Genomic DNA, 13,799 nt, shown 5'->3' on the forward strand with positions numbered 1-13,799 from the left:
CCAATTCTATTCAGTGCCTCCTCATTCGTTACATGATCAAACCATCTAATGTTCAACATTCTTCTGTACCACTGAAAGACGATTCCGGTTAATGAAGTAAAAGATCCACACGGTGGATCTAGACTGACATAAAAATGCGAAGGTCTGTTAATCAGAACTCAGGGAGAAGCTGTAGTCTAATTCACAAACGATTAATTGATCTTAAACAAGACAAGACAACAAAATTATTAAAGAAACATCATACAAAAAATATGTACTTAACAAAAGCCTTACTAAAATGGGATCTATGGTGGACAAACTGATCTGCTGGGAATCGACACATAACACTACGCAGAACACTACTAGCTTTATCTCACTTCATAGCTGTGAATCCATGTTATGGCATCAAACTACGCCACCACCAAGCACCTACATTCTACCATACAAAAACAAAAAAAACAAAATATGGTTCGAAAGAACAGGGTGCTGAGGAATAAAATAGATATTATAGCCCTACGTCGCAGCAGTGAATACTTTACCATCCTACTGGTCAAGGCGGCACACTACGATGCGTTCAGCGACTAAAGTCATGGACGGCGGAAATCTGTTATTAAATGAGCGTTCGCGAAAAAATGCAGCACGCGGTCTCGCGTTCGGTTAAGTCAGAACACAGGTACTTCCCTAAGAGCCTCTGAAGCCCCGACGGATTCCAGTGTGCATGTGGACCCGTTTGCTGGTCTGACAAACCAATTTGACTCCGTGCCACGACTGTGCGTGTCAGAATACGTCAAATGTTTAGACAGCCGACTCAAGACAAATACGTACACCCATGCGTCACTCGTGACCGTGATGATATAAGCAGTACCTCTGACGGTTCAGAAGGTGACTGGCACAGGCTCTAAGTCGCGCCCGAGCAAAGGACACAAGTCTCATCACCGTTTAGGTAGATACCCGCAGTTCGAATACTGTTGTGACACCTGATTCTGTCGTTCCGTGCAAACTGCAAAACTGCTAAGATAACATGTTACTCACGCGAAATAGGACACAAATAAACAACGAAGTTTCCATCGTGAAATCAGCACACCTCTACTCTCAACAACTGTAATTGATTCTGCTCTGGGATGACTAACTGTACAATTATAAACCTGTTACATGTTACGAAGAAATACATGTACAGTGAAATTTTAACAATGCCAACTCTTACACCTGGCAGTAATGGGAGAAGTTTTTACGCTAATTACCATGGTGAATCACAAAAGATCTAAAGAAATGGTTGTTATCTTTAAAATTATTATAACTAAACAAACTTATGGTACAATGCTTAAGTTTGGCTATCCCCGAGCATTAAATTGTCTGTGTCTCGTTCAGAAGGTTAGTGGCGTTGGTTAGCATTTCCTCGCGCCCCTCGATCTGGGTTTGGTCCCCGAATCTCAATTTCCCCGATCGGAGCTCTGTTTCCATTTCCACCGTTGTTCAATTGCGCCCATCTTCTGTTGTCATTGAAACTGGAGCCATGGCTCCGCCATCTACTGCTTTGTGATCCATAGCGTTCATTCCTCCTCCATTCCAGCCTCTGTTCCGCAGTACATAGTTATTGCGGTTCCCATTCCAGTCTCTACGATGTTCAACTTAGAAATTTCCCGACCGTGAATGGTTTCCGTACGGCGTTCCATTTCGCAAATTTCCGTTCCTATTATTGAAATGGTCGTATTGTCGACACGACTCTAATTCGTAAAGTCTGTTACGGAAATGCTGAACTCCACATTACACCTGCCAGCTAGTACTTGTCGATATGCTGACGGAAGTTTGGTGTAGCAATGACGAATGATTTCACCGGTAGAGCATGGTACGTCAAGATAATGGTTCATATCAATCTTCGCGTCAAGGGACTTGACAGGGCTTTTGTAGCCTGAACTCTCGAAATGTTTCCCGACCATCATCTCGTATTTTATGTGCTCTTGCGTCTCCTTGGACCAGTAGATATTTAGGAAGCTGTCCTTGAACTCCTGGTAACTTCTACACGTTGCTGATATTCCGCGCATTTTCTGCTCAACTGACCCTTGCAAGTGTCCGCAAATAAAGTCCAGCTTGTATTTTAATGGTCAATTTGGTGGTAAAGAAATATCAAATTGCGATATCCAAGCCCGTGGGTGAGTAAAATTACCCTCATCTCGGAAAATTTCGAATTTTCGGACTTGTAAGAAATGTTGAAAATCAAATGGCGTTTCATCGACAACTTCTGTTCTTCGGAAAATATCTGACCTTTGGTTGCCCTCGTTCGACGTCCCCTCATTTGTGCTCTCTCCTCGGCTTCGAGAAAATGTGACGTTCGTCTCACCATATCCTCTGCTTGCTGCTAACGGTATACAGTTAGCCGTCCCGACTGAATTTGTTTCAGGTGCTGTTGCGTTCGCGCTTGGCCGCATTTGAATTTGTTTCCTTAGCGCCTCCTCCAATTTCTTCTCTATGCGCGTGTTGATCGCTTCCTGTTGCGCTTTGAACGAAAGGAGAGTCCGGACCTCTTCAGTCTCGCTCACTGGAGTTGCAGTTGTTACCTCCGAACCTGTCCCTAATTTGCGCAGCTCAGATTCTAGTTTGTCCATGGCCGCTGTCGCATGAAAATCCGTAGCTTCACGTATTTTTGTGTCGATGCGCTGCTCCGCGTCATTTTGTCTCTTTTCTACACTTTCGACCTTCTTTTTCAAGTTAATTACCGCCTCTCGTCCTTGCAATCGTATCCGTTTACTCGCCTTCGAAGCTTCAGTTGCTACTCGTCTTGGCACTCTCTGCCGTCTTCTTAGCATCATGTGCAATCTTTAAACCTTTAATTGCCTTGGTGTTTAGTTTCCGTAGGTCTTCCAGGAGTTTATTTGCCCATGACTTGTGTTCCTCTCGCATCTGATTTACCTGAGCACCGATAATCTTTATGTCCGTCCTCGTCTCGTTAATTTTCTCCTCCATTCCTTTTAGACTATCAAGTCTTGTCCATTCCAATTAAAAATGTCACTAGATTGAAGTCCTCTTCGTTTCCCACCATATCGTGATCATTCGAACTCATACAGGAATTCTCTGGTGCTGTGTCCGCATCATTGCGTTCTGATACCTCCCTGTCTTCCCTGTCCGGATTTCTAATAATCACATCTGCCTCGATATGTTGTGGTGCGCTCACATCTTCTACCACACGCGATCTGACATTGCCTGTCCCCTCAAAAAGAGACATATCGCTTTCGTCTCCCTGATTTCCTTGTTGTGCGACCTCGTTGTTGCTAGTTCCGTTCAACACCAACGCCTCCCTACGTTCAAACTGTGCCTCAACTGTTTCATTGCGCTCTTCCTCCATGACGTATGCTCTATTTTCCTGCTCACAGTCTACTTGTCTAGCCCTGCTTCCCGTTATCATTCAGATTCTGTGTTAACAACAACTTTACTTATCCGTGCAACACGTGGACAACCTATTATGTGACTCACAAGATATATGCAGTATAATACAATGATAGTAGTACATGAGATTCAGAATCAAAGAAACAACCAAGTACAAAGCAAATACAACAGTAAGCACCACGAAAGTAATACGACAACGCCGTTAGCAACGACGGGAACTCGGTCGAAAAGAATGAGACAGAAGACACTGAAACAAAGGCACTATAATAAAACCAGTAAACACGTAAACAACACAATCATAGCATTAAATATCTGCAGCATACTAATGAACCATATTTTTCATAATAATGAGCACCTGATCGGCAAGTACGCAAACTGACAGCATCACAGAAGTGCCAAGGACCGAGATCCTGGTGGCGGTTCGCCAAATGAAGGACGATTCCGGTTAATGAAGTAAAAGATCCACGCGGTGGACTCCAAATGAAAAAGCTACTCCTTATGTTTATGATCTAGACTGATATAAAAATGCGAAGGACTGTTAATCAGAACTCAGGGAGCAGTTGTAGTGTAATTCACAAACGTTTTATTGATCTTAAACAAGATAAGACAACAAAATTATTAAAGAAACATCAGACAAAAAATATTTACTTAACAAAAGTCTTACTAAAATGGGATCTATGGTGGACAAACTGATCTGCTGGGGATTGACGCACGACACTAAGCAGAACACTACTCGCTTTATCTCACTTCATACACGTGAATCCAGGTTATGGCATCAAACTACGCCACTACCAAGCATCTATATTCTATCATACAAAAAAAGGAAAAATATGGTTTGAAAGAACAGGGTGCTGAGAAATAGATATTATAGTCCTACGTCGCAGCAGCGAATACTTTACCATCCTACTGGTCAAGGCGGCACACTACAATGCGTTCAGCGACTGAAGCCATGGACGGCGGAAATTTGTTATTAAATGGACGTTCCCGAAAAAATGCAGTACACGGTCTCGCCTTCGGTTAATTCAGAACGCAGTTACTTCCCTAAGAGCCTCTGAAAACCCGACGGATTCCAGTGTGCAGGTGGACCCGTTTGCTGGTCTGCCAAAAAAATTTGACTCCGTGCCATGACTGTGCGTGTCAGAATACGTCAAATGTTTAGACGGCAGACTCAATACAAAATCGTACACCCATGCATCACTCGTTGTGACCGTGATGATATAAGCAGTATCTCTGACGGTTCAGAAGGTGACTGGCACAGGCTCTAAGTCGCGCCCTTGCAAAGGACACCGTTTAGGTAGAGACCTGCAGTTCTTTACTAGCGAAGCGCCAGTACAAGAGGCTCGTTGCCTCCTCACCTCAGTTCCTAAAGCACATTTCTCTTTTTTGACTTCCCCCAATTTCGCACAAGCCAGTCACGAGCCGGAGCCCGGCATTCTAAGCTCAGTGAATGGTCTTTGCACTGCAAACCGATTTGACCAACCAGAGACTTAAAGTTAATTGGCAGGAAACGGAAAAAACTTCAGTTTCATGACCTCTTTCCCACACGTTTGCCATGTCTTTTGCTAACACAACACAGGGTGGAAGCACAGCCCTCCATGAACAACTTGTTATCTCCCCTGTTGCGCCCATTTCAAAGTTAGCAGGGAACGGCCATAAAATTGCATTGACAAAACATGTTTTGAAACAGAGTCTGGACGTCTGGGCGGCAGTTTTCCTGTCCCATAGACATTTGCAGAACGTTTACATTTCTTTTAGCGGCTTGCTCGCTAACAAGGCCGACAATGCACTTTCGGCGACTTTTCGGCGCTAGGCCGTATACCTGGACGTCTGCCCCTGTCCGTGGCGCCAAGCTTAATGTGTTTCTGCACAATACGACCGCGGCACAGGGACGTCTGTAAATGGTAAATGTCTCATCATCGTTCTCCAGAAAAAAGGTGCTTTGTCGCCCCACCAACGCCATGCTTTTACTGCAGTCGTTTAAGTCAGCACCCTGCTCCTTTGAACACGGGTAAACCTTACTGTATTTCTTTCCCTAGAGCACGCACCAAGACCATGAACTGCTGCCCACCATTTCATCACAATGTATGAAGTCAAATCGCTGTAGATCGTATTCCCTACACTGAATCAGAAGTGAGAGTGCGCTGCAATCTCTCAGAACCACATTTCGAAAGCTTCTCTTCTGTTCTTGTCTAAACTACGTATCGTCCATGTTTCACTTTCATACATGCCTACACTCATTAGAAATACTTTGAGAAAAGACTCCCTGATAAATCTATATTCGATGTTAACAAATTTCTCTTCTTCAGAAACGCTTTCCTTGCCATTGCAGGTCTACATTTTATATCCTTTCTACTTCGACTATCAACAGGTATTTTGCTCCCCAGAGAGCAAAACACATGTACTCCTTTAAGTGTCTCATTTCCTAAAATAATTCCCTCAGCATCACCTGATTTAATTCGACTACAATCCATTATCATCAATTTGCTTTTGTTGATGTTCATTTTACATCCTCCTTTCAAGACACTGTCCATTCTATTCAACTACTCTTCCAGGTCCTTTGCTGTGTCTTACAGAATTACAATGTCATCTGCAAACCTCAGAGTTTTTATTTCTTCTCAGTGGATGTTAATTCCAACTCCTAATTTTTCTGTTGTTTCCTTTATTGCTTATTCAATACATAGATTGAATAACATCGGGGATAGGCTACAATCCCGTCTCACTCCCTTCCAAACCACTGCTTCCCTTTCATGCCCCTCCACTCTTATAATGGCCATTTGGTTTCTGTACATATTGTAAATAGCCTTTCGCTCCCTGTATTTGACCCTTGCCATTTGAAGGAGAGTATTCCAGTCGACAGCGTCAAAAGGTTTCTCTAAGTCTACAAATGCAAGAACTGTAGGTTTGCCTTTCCTTAACCTATCTTCTAAGATAAGTTGTAGGGTCAGTACAGCCTCAGGTGTTCCAACATTTCTCTGAAATCCAAATTGACCTTCCCCAAGGTCGGCTTCTACCAGTTTTTCCATTCGTCTGTAAAGAATTCGTGTTAGTGTTTTGCAGACGCAACTTACTAAACTGATAGTTCGGTAGTGTTCACACCTGTCACCACTTGCTTTCTTTGGGATTGGAATTATTATATTCTTCTTGCAATGACAGAGCATTTCGCCTTTCTCATACATCTTGTTTACCAGATGGTAGTTTTTTGTCATTACTGGCTCTCCCAAGGCTATCAGTAGTTCTAATGGAATTTTGTCTACTCCTGGGGCCTTGTTTCAACTTAGGTCTTTCAGTGCTCTGACAGACTCTTCACGCAGTATCATATCTCCCATTTCATCTTCATCTATGTCCTCTTCCACCTCCTGAACATTGCCTGAAGGTACATCGCCCTTGTATAGACCCTCTACATACTCCTTCCACCTTTCTGCTTTCCCTTCTTTACTTAGTATTGGTTTTCCATCTGAGCTGTCGATATTCATACAAGTGGTTCTCTTTTCGTCAAAGGCAGGAGTCTCAAAACTACGGCCTGTGGGCCGAAACCGGCCCGCGAGGGGCGGCAAACCGGCCCGCATTAGCTGGCCGGTCATCCCCGGTATCCTTCCCGATAAATATTTGAGGTGGTACCTATACTGCCAACAATTGAGTTTCGAGGCCTATCGCGACCAATACACCGCGACATTGTCGGATTTTGAGATTTCGTTAACTTTGCAGGACGCTTTCGTGAAGAATGTGCAGTGACATACTTTTTTGTCGGTGAAATTCGCCAGAATAAAATACGCCAGAATTTCGGTCAGGTACGTCCACCAATCAAAATTATGTAATTAAATAAAAATCGTAGTTCATTTCAATGCTAGCTATTCCCACAACCTTAGATTTTTGCTATTTCATCTTTCCTTTAGCCTTACATTACGGTGATCATGGCGTGCTAAGGTGCTTTAATCCCACTACGTAGATCTTCGCCCTTATGACTTCATGGAGGAGTCAATGTGGCCCGCGGACTAAAATCTTTGAAGACCCCTGGTCTAAGGTCTCTTTAATTTTCTTGTAGGTAATATCTATCTTAGCCCTAGTGATACACACCTCTACATCCTTACATTTATCCTCTAGCCATCCCTGCTTAGCCATTTTGCACTTCCTGTCGGTCACTTTTCTGAGACATTTGTATTCCTCTTTGTCTGCTTCATTTAGTGCATTTTTCTCCTTTCATCAATTAAATTCAATTCCTCTTCTGTTACCCAAGGATTTCTACTCGTCTTTTTACCTATTTGATCCTCTGCTGCCTTCACTATTTCCTCTCTCACAGCTACCCATTCTTCTTCTACTGTATTTCTATACCTCATTCTTGTCAATCGTTCCCTAATGATATTCCTGAAACTCTCTACAACTTCTGGTTCTTTCATTTTATCCAGGTCCCATCTTCTAAATTTTGTAGTTCCTTCAGTTTTAATCTACAGTTCATATCCAATAGATTGTGATCGGAGTCCACATCTGGGCCTGGAAATGTCTTACAGTCTAAAACCTGGTTCCTAAGTCTCTGTCTTACCATTATATAATCTATCTGAAACCTATCAGTATCTCCAGTCTTCTTCATGTATACAACCTTCTTTCATGATTCTTGAACCAAGTGTTAGCTATGATTAACATATGCTCTGTGCAAAATTCTACCAGGTAGCTTCCTCTTTCATTCTTTACCCTCATTCCATAGTCTCCTACGACTTTTCCTTCTCTTCCTTTTCCTAGTATCGAATTCCAGTCCCTCATGACTATTGAATTTGCGTCTCCATTCACTATCTGAATAATTTGTTTTATCTCATCATACTTCAATCTCTTTGTCATCTGCGGAGCTAGTTGGCATATACACTTTGAAAGGTGGCTACACTGAGTCACAGCGCCAGAGATTGCTCTAAAGATTATTATTCTGCCGCCTCCACTGGCGCAGTAGTAGTTCAGAGGATGTCGAGGGCAGTCGTTGTTCTGTTGGGAGAGGGAGTAGACGATCTAAGTGTTGTCTAAAATGTTGTACTTTTCGGTTGGTATAGTGTATAGATGGAAGAAGATGCAATTGTCGGAATGTATTTGAGAAAGGAGATTGGCTTTTGATTTATACTGCTGGCGTAATGGAATATTTTCGTCAATATATAATAGGGTAAAAAGGTATTCCAGTTTTCTTTAATAACAATCCTTCTTGCTCACAGGTACAGTCAACAAAGCATCTGCCACGTGTTCATTTATTAGACTTGTAATTCTGGTTTCTATGTGCAGTTATAGTATTTCTGGTTTTTCTATTAGTTCATTGTAAATGATGGTTAAAGTATTTTATCGTATTGAGAGAGAACCGAGCCAGATACATGTACGTTGAGTCACACTACCACACAGAACACTTACACTTGTGCTTTGTTGCGATAGTACAAAAATTTTCAGAGTTAAATTTACAACTTGCACACAGTAAGGAAGAAATATTTAAAAGAATCGAGGAATCCGTACCAAATGACTGAATAAATAACCTAACACAACAATATGAACAGTTAACTACTAAATGTGTCAATACTGAAACCCGAGTCGCGACACTTACGGAAGACGTAAATAAACAGAAAGAACAAATAGGTGACTTAACGGAAAAAGTTGAGGAGATTTCAGATAAAGTGACAAGTCTTTGTTTAAATGGGGACAGAGATTCAGATGATACAGCTCCATTGCCATTTGCAGAAACAGAAGAGTACCAGAATATAAATAAGCATGTTGAAAATCAGGGAAAATTTAATGAATGCGTTGAAAGGGAATTTGAGGCTTTACAAAAGCAAGTTAAACAAATTGAAAGCGAAATAGTAGGAAAAGACAGCAGAGGAAATTTAGAATCACTGATAGCGGGGGATTTGAAAAAATAATTTATTTCCTTTACGAGATGCAACAAGAGAGCGCCAAGCGCGCGAACTTGACAATAAACGAAATTCGGACTGGGACCGACACGGTAGGTCTTTGTCGCCACGAGGCGGAAATTTCGACTATAAACACTTTTTAACAGTTTGGAAATTTAAGATCTTTCGCAATTGTAATAATGACATACATCCATGTTGAGGGTTAGATCATTTTATGTACGTACTTACGCCAAATTGACCGCTAAGTCACAAACTGGAATTTATGTGTGGATATTTAGAAAACGAACCACCGACGCGCATGCACACACATGTTAGAGATTGTAATAATTTAAATGATTTTTATCATGCATTTCTATCGGCATATTGGTCCGAAGACACGCAAGACAGAGTCAAACATAATCTTTTTATGCAGCGTAATTTTAAACAGTCTGAGTTCCGCACGCCGGCGGAATACTTTGAAGACATGATTCGAAAGAATCAATTCCATTCCAACCCTTATAGCCCGACTGAATTAATTCGTATTTGTTTAACTAAGCTGCCACAATCGATAAGACACATTGCTTTAGCCGGAAGATGTAAATACGACATTGAGACTTTTAAGACTTTGCTACAAGAACTTTAGTATGACAACGATGAAAGAACTTCTTGCAATTGTTTCAGTAACGGTAATCACAATAGATTTTCAGAGAAAAGGGATAATGATCGGAACGGACGTTATAACGGTAATTTTGGAAATGACAGACGAAATTACACAAGAAGTAGTCATGCAGATAGCCATGTAAATAGAAATTTTAATAACAGACACAACCAAGAATTTACATCTAACAGACAGGAAGGACCTAACTGGCTTGCTCCACGCGACAGAAATTCAGAGAGACAAGTGCAAATCCTAGAAATTAATCCGCAAAGTGACGCGAATAATCAAAGACGTGACGCAAACAATCGACAATGACTTGTAGCTTCGGCTTCTGGCAGCAATACAAACGGTTCAGAAAGTAATGACACTACGAATTTACACTATGCACGCTTGGAAGACATCAGAGATATTTTGCTAGACGAAAAGGAAAATTATATAGACGCATTTTTACATCATGTTATTGAAGTATGTGTGAGTAGGAATAAGTTCACTGCGGTTTTAGACTCTGGGAGCCCATTGAATGTTATTAGTGAATCAGTTTTTCGTATATGTGTAAGAACTATTGATTGTCCTGCGTTACCTGTTTCTAAAACCACAATTCGAGGAGCTATTTCTGGAAAAATTGTGGAAGTCAAATAACAGACCAACTTAAATTTCATTTGGCAAGGATATGAACTTTCTGCTAATTTTATTATTGTTCCATTACTCAGTACACAAATTATATTAGGTATGGAGTTTCTTAACACATGTAAAGCAATTTTAAACTTTAAGAAAGGAAGTGTGAACTTGACTGTTGCCGGAACGCCGATATGTTTGAAATTTTTCGAGTGTGTAACGAAATCTGACTCAGACAAAAACTGTTTAAGGTTTCTTACTTCTGATGTTTCCACTGAGTATTATGATGACAATGTGTTCATTCATGACAACGACAATAGATACAGAGACACGAATGATGATATGATTAATAGTGAAGAATTAATTAATGAAAACGTTAACAAAGCTGAAGTGACAGATGACGTTGCAAGTGAAGAATTAGACCAAATTTTGACTTCACATGCTACAGTATTTAGTCATCGCATAGGATTCACATGCTACAGTATTTAGTCATCACACAGGAACTATACAAGGCTTACAATATTTATTTAAAGTAAAAGAACACACACCATTTCGGGGAAAAACGTACGCTATTCCTTTGGCTTATAGAGACAAGGTTAAAAATGAACTTCAATCCATGTTAGATCAAGGCATTATTGAGCCAGCAGTCAGTCCTTATACCAGCCCATTACATGTCGTTCTTAAAAAGGATGGGTCAATTCGTTTGGTTCTGGATTCCAGTCAGATAAATAATATCATCATTCCTGAAACTGACCGTCCACAAAATTTAGATGAACTTCTTCAACATTTCCATGGAATTAAAGTTTTATCCACAATTGATCGCCGCACAATGTTTTGGCAAATTGAACTCCACCATGACTATAGAAAATTCAAGGCTTTTTGTAGCCTTTGATAACTGTTATCAATTTCGGAAATTACTGTTTGGACTTACTGTATCTTCAGCAGCATTCATTCGTGGTTTAAATGAAATTTTAGCTGTTTATCTTCATAACAATATTACTTCATATGTTGACGATATTCTTATTGCTAAACGTTCGTGGAGTGAGCATAACAGAATTTTGGATTCATTATTACGTATTTTTACAAGAGTTGGCATTACAGTGAACTTGGAAAAATCTGAATTTGGTCGTTCTCAGGTGAAATTTCTTGGTCATATTATTTCAACAGAAGGTATTCTTCCTGATCCAGAGAAACTAGACGCTGCTCGTAATTATGCTGTTCCTACTACTAAACTTGACGTTCATAGTTTCCTTGGTGTATGTAATTTTCTTAGACGCTTTGTTAGATTGGACAATTTGGCCACACCTCGTTTATGTGAATTTTCTGGAAAGAATTCTAATTGGTGTTGAGATGAGGGGGCTCAATTAGAATTTGAACAACTTCGTGATGCTTTAGTTGCTGCTCCACTTCTTTCACACCCGGATTTATCTAAAGATTTTTGTTTGGCAACGGACTCATCATACAAAGGCCTAGGTGCACACTTATTTCAAGAGATAGAAGAAAACAGCGTTGTAGTACAGAAAACTATTACATTTGGAAGTCGTGTTGTCTCTAAATCAGAAAAGAATTATTCGATCACAGAACTTGAAGCTTTGGCTGTTGTTTGGGCTTTCGCAAAATTTCGCATCTTTTTACATGGCAGACATACTAAAGTTTACACCGATCATCGAGCTCTGGAATTTCTTATGTCAACAAAATTAACACATGGTAGATTATCACGATGGGCACTGTATCTACAGGAATTTGATTTTAGTATTGTTTACATCCAGGGATCTTCTAATATTATTGCTGATGCTTTATCACGTGCACCTATGGGTTTGAAACAAAGTGCTGAGGAAGACTGCAAAGAAAACAATTATTGTTTGATGTATATTGAAGGTATTGCGTTTGAAAATTTCATTTCGTTTTCGCTCCAGGACATTGCTAACGAGCAAAAGAAGGATCCAGTCTGGAAGGACATTAAGGAGAAGTGGAGGAGAAAGAAAAGCGTAGCGATTAGACATTATTATTTAGTTCGTAATAATATTCTTTTTAAACGAAAATCGGCTGACAACTCTGTTTGGTTAGTTAAAGGAGATAGCTGCAGTCGAATTGTTTGGTCCAGTGGTTCGTTCTACTAATGGCTTTGCGTACATTATGGTAGTAGTGGAATTGGCGTCAAAATATGTGTGTTTTACACCTTTACATAAAGCAACGGCTCGTTCAGTATCTAATGCTTTCATCAAACATTTTCTTAAAGAAGTGGGTCACATTGATAAAGTTATTTCAGATAATGGATCACAGTTTCGCTCTAAAATTTGGCTTCGTACTCTACGGCGTCGTAAGATTAAACCAATTTTCATCCTCAATCTAATGCGTCAGAGAGATGGACGAAGGAAATTAATAAATTGTGTTGTCTTTATTGTCATCATAATCACAGAACGTGGGATCAGTATCTTCATATTTTTCAAAACATTCTGAACGAACTCCCTAATGATTCAACTTCTTTACCACCTATATTGATATTAAAAAAATAAAGCACCGACAAATCGTATTTCTGAAATCGTTCCTTTTCCACCTACACGGAAACTGTCGCATTCTGAAGTTGTCAACCTGGCTCTACAAAATATTGCATCTGTGGCTGCTAGAGGAGAGAAATCATCTAAACGTACTGGTCGTTTAAAAACTTTGTCAGTTGGTCAAAAGGTGTTAATTAAGTCTCAACGGTTGTCTCACAAAGGAAAACGCTTGTGTCGCAAAATTTTTCTGCTTTGTAACGGTCCATATAGAGTTCGCAAAATTATTCATGATAACACTGTTGAAGTAGAAACTCTTAAATCACGGCGCTCTAAGGGAATACATCATATATCAAACGTTAAAATTTTTGTGGAATGACTTACTTTTGAGAAAATTAACAGTTACACGTGAACACACAGAGAACACAGGGATACTGCGTCGTGTTCTAGCCGCAGCACATACACAAAGCAACAATCAGTCCGCACGCCGCACAAGGGTACCGTTGAACGCAAACAATTACTTCCTACATCACGCCTACCTACAGCTGATCGAGCACTCAGTGCAAATGCACTGATAGCTGTAAGCAAATACAGAAATTTCTTCGATTAAATTCAGTATAAAGCTATAGTGACTTGATAACTTATCATGATTTTAATGTTCAGTTTTTCCAGGATACAGTTGTATAAAATCTTTAAGAACTACAGGTAAATTCTCTGCGTATCCCACATTAAGAAGACTTGCTATCAAGAAAATTTCAGGAAGAATGTAATTTCGAGGAAGAAAGTAATAAACTAAAAAGGTAACTATTAATATAGTTTATT

The sequence above is a fragment of the Schistocerca americana genome, chromosome 3 (assembly GCF_021461395.2).
Source record: "Schistocerca americana isolate TAMUIC-IGC-003095 chromosome 3, iqSchAmer2.1, whole genome shotgun sequence".
NCBI classification, from domain to species: domain Eukaryota; kingdom Metazoa; phylum Arthropoda; class Insecta; order Orthoptera; family Acrididae; genus Schistocerca; species Schistocerca americana.